Below are 11,178 nucleotides of genomic sequence, written 5' to 3'. Positions count from 1 at the left end.
TTGGCTTCTCTTTTCTATATCAATATATTATATTGTTTTTTCTTGCCAAATGCTAGTATTGTTAAGGGAAGAGATAATTGTTAGCATTAGTAGCAGATTGAGTGCACTTTAAACCTACCTCACTGAGATTTTCTTTGAGGGCGTGTAAAGAAGATTACAATAAATGACCTAAAATTTGACATGATTTTCTTTGAGGACAGACAAGAAGGACTACCATACATGATCTAAATTAGACATGACCGTCTTTGAAAATGTGCAAGACGGAATATCGTACATGGCCTAAAATTTGTGATAACTAAATTGTAGTTAGATAATACCTCATAAAATATTGTCATGGTTAAACCATTGCAAAATAGAACTCCTCTTTATTGTAATACAGTTAAACAATGACCAATCTACATAGAAACTCTTGAACCTCTCTAAAAACATAAGAAGCAAATAATATTCCTATGTATCTCAATTCATAGTAATCGACTACACAGAATATGTATTAATATGATTTTAGAGCACTGAGGCATTATTGTTTCTCATACTCTAATGTACTCTTCAACAAGAGACTAAATAAGGTGGTATGAGGAGCATGCATAATAGTAGTAGTTAATGTATGGCTACTAATAGACCTCATATTGTGTATTCATTCAGTGCAAAATCTATGCATGTGCAATGTGAAAAGGAGATTGGTGAGTTGACAAATTTGTCGGTCATTGTTTATGATTAAGAATAAAAACACAATATATTACATTACTTTACTCCTTGTAAAGCCTGAACCTAAGGTTTACTTTAGACCTAACCTGCATATTCCTACCTCTTCTTCTTTTATGTGGACCACCACCAATCACCATCCTTTAACTTTCATTTTATGTGTTTTTTCAGTCTCTAATTACCCGTTTTTCTCTCATGACTTCAATAATGTCCCTGACAGTGTCATAGTTACCGACAGAAAGACAAAGATATTAAGCTGCAGTTCAGCAATTATCATGTTTAGATCGTTGCATGAACCTTTTCATGTTAAAAAAAAAAAAAGTCAGTGTTACGTAATTACTTAATCCACCAACTTCGGATTAGTTTTTGCAGTTACACGCATATAAGATAATCACTTCAAAATATAACTAACAGGATAAATCAAGGAGTGTGTTTTTGAACTCATGTTTGTGATAGTATTCATAATGTACAGAGAAAAGGTGTGAAGTTGAATGTATGTGTTTAACATTATCTTGTGATGAGAATACTGAGGCTGATCTTCATCCCCACAGATTTTCTTTAATCATAAAATAAAATATCTGAAATAGTGAGCCACAGTTTCTATCCTTGTTGGATACCAATCAACACATAAAACTAGGGTTTTCAATATGTACCCTAGTTTGGCCTTCAAAACTGTTGTTATCTTCAACCACCAACACTCATTCTTTAGCCAATACAGTGCAAATAGTATGACTATGACCCTCTCTCTTAAGACTGTAGCACTACATAGAACACAGCTTGCATGCATATACAAGAATTAATGATTGTGTGTGAAATACTATCAATTATTTTAGAATCTGAAAAACCTTGTTATTAGCATTTAACATTTTTTCATTGAATTGACTTTTGAGTTTTTGGTATTTGGGACAAACGTTTGCAGTAAAACTGTAAACAGATGAAATTCTAAACAAACCCTGGTAAAGTCAGAATCCCATACAAGTTGCAGTATTATAAAATATTTCTTAATCAGAGTGAGAATAAGGATAGGGTTAGGGTTTCTTTCCATGATCAGTTTGATCAGTTCCCTGGAGAAAAGTAACAGTGTCAGTGAGTTGAAGCCTTTCATCTTTCAAAAGAAGAGACAGGCCCCCACATTTCACTTTAGTATTATGAAACTTGATTGATCTGAAAATCACTCAATAATCTTTCTTTTTTATTCAATCATAAATAGTATTCATGTGTGTTTGCAATATATAATATCAGAACAAGTATGTAGAAGAAAATGTTGAAAGTCTATTCTGTTTGTCAGAGACTTTACTACTTCTCAAAGCACAAACACTGTACATGTATAACAATCAGAGTTCACGGTAATAAAAAGGCAGAACCCATCTCTTCCAACAGTACACACAAAAGAATATGGGTATTGTTTTGTATGAGGATAAATTACACAAGCAATCCCTTGCTGATAGAGTCGCGTCCATATGTACTCCTCCAATTCATCACCCTTATTTTATCAACACTATAAGATAAGATTAGCCTTATCGTGTTATCCGACATGCGTGAATGCCGGTGTCAAGTATTTAGGGCCGCACCCTGATTGTCCCAATCCATCATACTTTTATGCGGGTGCAACCATTAACATAAATTTTTATATTTTTATGTTTAAAAATTGTAGTATCCGCGGCCCCGCCCTGCCCCTCTCTCACTTTTTCTCACTTTTTGTGCAGGACGTGTCAAGAATTTATCCCCACACCATCAACTATATTTGCCTCGCTCAATTTGTTTTTTAAGAGTTTTTACGGAAGAAGTCTAAACAAGACGAATATGCCTATTTAACATCCCTATTGAAAATGATAACAATGTTATTTTAATGAAAAAACATGAATTATATATTAATAATAATAAAAATATTAATAGAGATAAAAAATAATTCAAGAGCAGTGATCTAAAATAACAAAAAAGTCAAAAATAGCACATCTAGGTCAATAATAAACAACTCAAAGAAGTCAATCACAAAACCAGAAGAAAAAACAACAAACTAAAATACATCCACGAAAATGCCATAACAAACAGGAAAAAAGCTAGACCATATAATGCTAAATCGAAACTAGACTTACGCATGCTAGCTTCACAATCCCTAAACTCAAAAACCACCAAAATTTCTCTAAGATTTACCTTGGCAAAGGCCCTGACTACCCCACCCACCGAAACACCCTATACCCAAATGACAAAAGTGACCTCACATAATATAAAAAGGTGGTGCCAACTACACATATCTGCCACACACGACACCCCTCACATCAACTACACTCCATATAATCAAACGTCGGAGAAGATTTTGCTTGGTCGAAAACCTATTCTACAAAAGCTCCCAAGAGAACGTTGCCACTTTAGAAGGTGTCCGACTCTTCCAAATCTTAGCAAGACCTGTTCACATTTGACCTATTCTCTAATAGTAGCTTTCACCAAAAAGCCACCTATCAGATCTAGATTCAAAACCCAAACATCCTCTCGATCAAACCTCACTGTCCCAATAAGGCGACCAAGTGAAGAATCTATAAGCTCCTCCTCCCAAACTCGTAGAGGATGCCTCCAAATAAATATCCAGACTCAAACACCTCCTCATAGACTCCAAAAGAGTTCATCACCTGATTTGTTACTCGGAGATGAGAAATAAGCGCTCGAAATAGACACATAAAGGGTTGTGTTAACCAAACTGCGTGTCAAAACCAAGTTAACTACCCATCCCCAATCAGACTCTGTATCATGTGGAGACATTAGAAGCGAGACACCTCTCCACCAATGAGACACCCTTGAAAGATCCTTAACCCTAACCCCATCAATGAACCGAAAACATTGCAAACCATGCATTGTTGAGCAAATATCTCTCCAAAATGAAGGCACATTCAAAAGAATCTCCCAGCTCCATTTACTTAATAGTGCAAGGTTAACGAACTTAAGACACTAACACCTAAACCTCCGGCTCTTTTGGCCTTGCACGTGCGTTTCTTCGGCTTCAAAATAGAGATGACATTCCACATTATGATTCGCCTCAATAATTCCTCTTTTTACTAACTCAACTCTTAAAGGAAACTTATTCAACAAAAGTATCCAACCAAACAATTGAATTTTGCTTGGAACATTAATTAGCTATTCATAACCTTCTTAAATCTTCAAGAATATTTTCATCCAATTAAAGTTGAGCCATCAAAATAAAGTTCTTCATTCGTAACTCCCTTCAGTTCTGGCATCATGTAGTTCCAGCCCCCTCCCGATCATAGTTGCGGGGGATCGAACTGTGGTCCTCCCTACCAAGTTCAGCGCCAATCACCACTGAACCAACTAAATTCTAGCATTATTTTTTTACCGAACCAACGTGTCTTTAAAGCAACATCAAATCATTCATTCTATTACTCTTTATGACCGAGTCCCCAAAAATCCAACTCCCACTTTTAACAAGAGTCAACCCATTAACATTAGTTTAAGATACCAACTCGAAGAGATCCAGAAAAATACATTCAAAGCAATTGGACCAATTCACCTATCTTTTTGAAAAATTGATGCTCCTTCCATTGCCTAATTTGTAAGCACTACGCCAAATTTGAGTTTTGCCAGCGCAGCTACGAAAGCGCTTTTAGGCAAAAGCGCTGCTATAGGTTTCACTAAAAACAAATCTAAAAAATAAGGAAAAAAAACGCTGCTGTATGGGAACATTAGAAAGCGCTTAAAAAAAGCGCTGGTAAAGGTCCCCTTACGAAAGCGCTTTTGAAAAAGCGCTGGTAAAGACCCCCCTTTTCAAAGCGCTTTTGAAAAAGCGCTGGTAAAGTCCCCCATTTCAAAGCGCTTTTAAAAAGCGCTGGTAAAACCCCATTTCAAATATAATTTATTATTAATATTAATATTATTAATCAGATTAACATACATAAATAAATAAAAAGAAAATTAAACAAAAGAGGGTCGAGGGTTCGTGTGAGGCCACTGGGATGTGGAAACAAATCTCTTTCTCCTTCTTCAAACGGCGACGGTGCAACCTTCATCCCTCCGATTCATCAACGACTACCATCTTCTTCTGTTTCTGGCGAAAGGTCCACCAGCTCCCTCCGTTGAGACATTCTTCTTCTCCAATCTCTCTTTCTCTGATGGCGAGCTCGCGACGGGTTTGGTGATGTTGGTGTTGAACCTTGTCGTTGAGTCTTTGTTCGATTTGATGATGAAAGTTGTGTTGTTGAATGTTGTTGTGTTGCTGGGTTCGTTGAAGACGAACCATGATGAACACGTTTTGATGATGATGAAAGTGTTGCTGTTTAGAATCTGAGAGTGTGTTGCGATTTGGTGATGATGAGATTCAAAGAGCATATTGCAGATCAGCTTGAAATGGTGAGATCCTTCTGATTTCGTTTTCACATTTTGAGCTCTCTAATCTCTCTTCTTCTCTCGCTATTTTCTGGGGTTTGATGTTTTAGGAAAAATGATGATAGCTTAGGGTTTTATGTTTGGATTTTCTGAAGGGTTTGTAAAATTGGGAATATGATGATTGATATTTAGGGTTTTTGAATGTCAGGGTTTTGATGTTGTTTTGATGACTGATATTTTGTTACTTGCTAATCTACCATAGTTAATCTTCCCCCACTTTTATCATTTTGAATTCTTCAGAAAAGTTAAACTGTTTGATATGTAAATAGAAAGAATGAAGAAAAGTGTTAGAAGTTTAAGCTTCAGACTCAATTACATGACAAATTATTTATGTGCAAGTTCTCAGGAACTTTCGATATTCAGACCATTCAAATCTTTAAGAAAATTTGTCTAGAATTTATTCACATGTGAATCTTGTTCAATTATTTAGTTTAAATAGTTATCAGAGAATACATTAATAATGGGCTTTGAAAAAGGTTTTCATTTGATATGCAATAAAGTTAAGAGTAGATGATAAGTGGCTTAGAATATCATTGTTAACTTAAATATGTATATATTAGATATATTAGATACTGTTATGTGACCTAGTTGTGGCTGCGTATTAATTTATTAGTTAATCCATTGGAATTGGGGATGCCGTTGACCTGTGTTAACTTTGAATTCATAAATAATAATCTCATTATCAAGTTGAATTCTCAAGTACTAATTTTTCTTTTTATTTCTCATTCTTTCAGGTTTATTCCAAAACACAGTATAGAGTTCGATTCCTACATTTCCAAGTTTTCATTGACATTCTGTTATTTGAATAACAAAGGATCATGCTATTGACTTAGTACAACTACAAGTCTTGTTATAAGGGACCTCTTAACGGTTTCATGTCTTGTAATAGGAATATTCCAGCCAAGGTAAACAACATGAAGGATATTCAAATTAATATTGGTGTCTGATCCAAGTTTGGTTGAAAATAGCAAACCTGTGGTACCGGATGGTCAATGCAATCTAACTTGTCCTTTGTGTAGAGGTCAGGTAACTGGGTGGATTATTGTCGATAAAGCTCGCATGCATCTTGATAAGCGTTGTTGTGATGAAGTGAAATGTAAAGCCGACTACATCAAGGAGGTGTCCCATTGTCTAATGCAGAAAACAATGATCTTAAAGGTAGTTTTATTCTTTCTGGAATGAACATATTGTGATGTGTTATCTTTTGTTAATTTTAGATTGTTCTTACTTTTAAGTTTGTCATGCCAATCCTAAATCCTGTCAAAGCATAATAATCTATGGCTTGAACAAACTGTATAATTCCTTTATTCTTATCAATGTCTCCCTCCACTAGTGCAAATGAGAGATTTAACACCAGTTTTTTAAACATTTGACACCTATTTTTTACCGGTGTTATTGCTACCGGTATTGTAAGTTAGACATTTGACACCTGTTTTAAAACTGGTATAACAAATGCATTTGACACCGACTTTAAATAGGTGTCAATGTATATGAACACGTAACATTTGACAAAAATGGGTGTTAAAGCCTGACTATCGGCACCTAATTTATGAAGAAACAGGTGTTAAATGTGAGAATTTAACACCAATTTTTAGTAAGTAACTGGTGTTACATTTTTATTTTACTTTTTTTTTAATTGATTATGCTGTTCCTTCTTCCAAAATTCTAATTTTAATATTAATTTATCACTGAATGTAGTACATATAAATTCAGAGTTTAGATACCACATTTTACTATATAAAAACAAAATATATTAGAGTTGTACGAAATTAAAAAACAAACATTACCACACATACATCTTTACATATTACTAGCCAACAAGCTAAAGTTTGTCATAGAAAATTAATTTCATACATATAGCTATTGCACTAAATATAGTTGCATCCTTGATCCTCTTCGACACATTCCTTATTCATATAATTTTCTTTTATCAAAATATTGTACACAGTAGTAGCCTACTATTAACTACCCGATGCACTTAACCAAAAGCCAATGCAGCCCCAAACAAAGCATGTAACCTCACACAAAATTTCTTGGGCATGAAATCTCTATTTTTGTCCTGCAATAACATAACCAATTATTAGTATTAAAAACTCAATTTTTTTATTTATAAAATAGGGATCCTTGAAAAAGAAATACTAATGCTCAATATAGGAATGAAAACTTAGTTTTCAAAAAGAAACAAACAAATTGAGGCAATACTCATAATAATACTCTATAGCAAGCTTATTTTTCATGTTGTCACTAAAATATGAGTACCAATTGAATCTATTATAATTGGTAATAAAAGCATATGAATATTACAAGGAAATTTCCTACCGTATCATCAACCAGAAAAAATTTATAATAGTAACATTATTTACAATGATCTTAAATTGGTAATATTTCCAAGTTATTCATGACATGTTCCTCTAAGATTGCAACTCATCAGTACATTGTAAAACAACTTGGTCATTTCAATTTTTAAGGTAAAAAAGACTATATCTATAGGAAATCAATTTGATCACTGTCAACATAAATATAATGAAGAAGACCAATACCAAAACCTGCAAAATTATGCATAAAAACAGAACACATAATGTCTTGGTCTTAAAATTCAAAGCACTACACATGACTATTATCAAAATAACTTAAATGTTAATCACTTATAAAAACTCTATAATAAAATTTTGAACAATTGAGTTAAATGTCATACATATATAAGTAGACTTACTTTGATAAGTTAGTGAGCTATTTAAGGGTGAGTATGTAAGTGCACACGAGTTAGTTTCTAATCTTAAATTTTCTATTTAATCTTTGTTTTAAAATCCTCAAAATCATCAATTACATGTACATTAGGTAATAACCATGTTTCCTTCCACATTACAAGAGTTATTTGACCATTATCTCCAAAGAGATTTTCCATCTATCAGGATTCCATCGATTTAAAACCAACCAACAAAGCAAAAATTAAGACAAGATAATTGACAATCACATACAATGATGGAACAAATTTCAATCAATGTAGAGTATAAAAATACAAACAAAAAAAAAAGATCGTTAATGGAGTTATACACCCATACACAAATGATAACATTTGAACAAATATATGCAAACATTGCCTCAATTTGAGAAACCATAATTCCATTCATCTGTGGTTGAGGTATTTGTGATACTTGGCTTGGCTTCATTATGAACATACACAAATTAAAATACCTAATAAAAATTAAATAATAGCCATAAACTTACAAGCATGCCTATTAAACACGATGTCCCTTTCATTAACAAGGGACTGTTCTTGCAGGATAGTAACTCCATTTGCATTTCCAGATAGTAAATACTGCATGTCCAATCCCTTTGAGTTGGCTTGTTTGACACTTGTTTCTGAAAATCAAAATCAAGAGATTAAATAAAATATTACAATCAAATCAATTTGATTTCAAACTGACCAATCAAGATAAGAAACCTAAAAGAACTTAATTTATCCCAATTTATTATTTTTACAGTGTTACCTATATTCAGATAGAAGGGTTGCCTCTTTGGAGACATGGCCACATACAGAAAAAGAATGGCGTCGTTGTCGGAGGAGTGATGAGCGAATAATGAGTACAAAATAGACTAGAGATTGTGTCATCGATGGGGAAGGAGTGGCGAATGGAGAAAGTTGCGAGGTTTTAGGGTCGTACAAGGAGATGTTGCGAATAGAGATGAATAAATGAGGTTGTGATCAAAGAAGAATGACGGAGATCGTGAAGCGATTTGTGGTCGTAAGCAGAGAAAAACAAAGTAGGTTAGGAAAGGGTTTGCGGCCATACGTGAGTGGAGAAATAGTGCCTGAAGCTTTTGAACAGGGACTGTGAAATCATAAATGGAGGTCATGAATCGCAAAAAGTTTGATTGAAGATCGTGAATCGAAAAACAAAGTCTTATTGGATATAGTGAATGTGAGAAAAAAATTAAACCCTAGTTTGATGAGGATTGAGAGGCTGAGAGGGTTTCACGAGACTTTGAGAGCGTAAGAACTAAGAAGGATGCAAGCGAGAAAAATAAAAATAAAAACGATATTTTCCATCCCAAATTTTTATAAAATTAGGTATAATTTAATAATTACAGGTTTGCCACCGTCTCTTAAGGACACACTTACACCTCATTTTTTGAAAAATAGATGTTTAAACTCACCGACATCAATTAATATTTTAAAAATTAACATTGTATGTAAGTCTTACACCTCTTTTTAATAAATTAGATATAATATTAAAAGTTCTATTGTCATTTCTGCACTAGTGCTCCTACATTTGGTTCATATTTCTATGTTCTTCACTAATATGTATTCTCTTTGTTCCCTCATTTTATTACTTAAATTTTTGTAACTAAAATAATTTTGGTGCTGTGAACTGTCATTGTTTCTTCTTTTAACTTGAATGAATTGGATTATTAGAACTTTAGGAACTGTTGATGCCAAAAGAGAAGTTGATCTGTGTGTTTTATGTGTTTAAGGATCAAAGTTATATACTATTGTTATGATAGGCTCTTGTTTCTATCAACTAAACCAACTATCTAAAAGCTTTAAAATAAAGTTGAAAAATAGTGATACAAGGACTCTCAAAATATTGAATATATTTTAGTAAAAAAATCTAGAAGTGTTGTGCTGTCAATTGCGGTGTATTGGCACGATTCGGATATGACCAATCATTCAGGTTTTACATCCATGCTTCTTGGGCTTTATTGTGAGAAATCACTAGTTGAAGTTAGCTGTAGTTAATTAAATTTTGTTCTTTTAATCTAGGCATTGATAGGGAAGAAAGGAGCATCCATCTGGATTCCAATGAGATTCAAAGTCAGCAAATCCTTAGTGGAAATACTTTCAATGTCAACTGCTGCGCCGGTTCAGGTGATCGAGGGGATATGCCTTTTCAAGACCTGGGTTATTGTGGATAGTAGCACTCATGTCGTTGAAGTTTATCCCAATTCCACTCATGTCGTTGAAGTTTATGGTTAGTGTCTTTTTCTAATGCTACTTTTCACCATAGTTATATCAATATATATAAACAAATAAACCAATGTGTTACATTGAAATAAATATACTCTAAATGTTTGAATTTTATAACCATCTTTAACCATAATTTCCTGACAAATACTCATATCTTTGAAATGTATGAACTGTTGTGGGGCAAGAAATGTCTCCTGATGTCACATACTTTTGAAACTAGTTTTGCATATTTCACTATGCTTACATATTTTCAAGGACAAAACTGGTGTTATTTATGAATTCTAGTTAACCACATGATAATCTAATGAATATGATATTGTGATAATATGTATTGTAGATAGCACTGTACACAATTAATACATGGGTGAAGACGGTGATTGAGAATGTATCATCACTTATTGGAAGGATCAAATAAAATGCTCGGCTTTCGGCTTCCAATTATATGCATTTATGTGAAGCTGTTCGAAATGGTAAATTGAGCTTGGATTTTGTATGGATGAACATAGCTTGGAATGATGAGAATGATGTTGGAACTTGTAGAATAGGTGGGATTGGTTTAGTTGTTTAGGGATGATTTTCTTATTGTTATAATGTAATGTGAATTGGTTTAGTTGTTTTGTTCATGTTAGAAATATGTGAATCGGTGTATATATATTTTGGATTAATTACAATGGTATATAATGTAATGGTATAATTTATAATGCCTTTTTTGTATATAATTGAAATCGTTTATTTGTTGAAATAATGAGATTACTGAAATAATGAGATTATGATTATAAATTATAGGTTTATGGGATAACAATGGTAAATTACAGGTCGAAAATATTACAGGTCGACTGGGAGGCTTAAATTACAGGCTGCACAATAAAATACCTCATTTAGCAACGACAGCGCTTTTAAAAAGCGCTTTTTAGTAAAGGCGCTGCCAAAGATTAAAAAAACATAAAAAATAAAATAAAAACGCAATCTACGAAAGCGCTTTTGGAAAAGCGCTCTTATAGGGGGGACTATCAGAGCGCTTTTTCCAGAAAAGCGCTCTTATAGGGGGTCTACCAGAGCGCTTTTTCTAGAAAAGGGCTCTTATAGGGGGGTCTACCAGAGCGCTTTCAGAAGCG

At 33.6% G+C, this 11,178-nt stretch overlaps 1 long non-coding RNA gene across 1 annotated transcript; it reads left to right on the top strand.

The window, feature by feature from the left end:
* Positions 1-9,621: 9,621 nt before the first annotated feature.
* On the top strand, positions 9,622-10,766 carry LOC131600490 (uncharacterized). Its single transcript, XR_009283156.1, has 2 exons — positions 9,622-10,067; positions 10,401-10,766. It is a non-coding gene; the product is annotated as an uncharacterized LOC131600490 (long non-coding RNA).
* The last annotated feature ends 412 nt before the right edge of the window (positions 10,767-11,178 follow it).

The sequence above is a fragment of the Vicia villosa genome, linkage group LG4 (genome assembly GCF_029867415.1).
Source record: "Vicia villosa cultivar HV-30 ecotype Madison, WI linkage group LG4, Vvil1.0, whole genome shotgun sequence".
NCBI lineage: Eukaryota > Viridiplantae > Streptophyta > Magnoliopsida > Fabales > Fabaceae > Vicia > Vicia villosa.
This window is presented reverse-complemented; position numbering and strand designations above follow the sequence as displayed.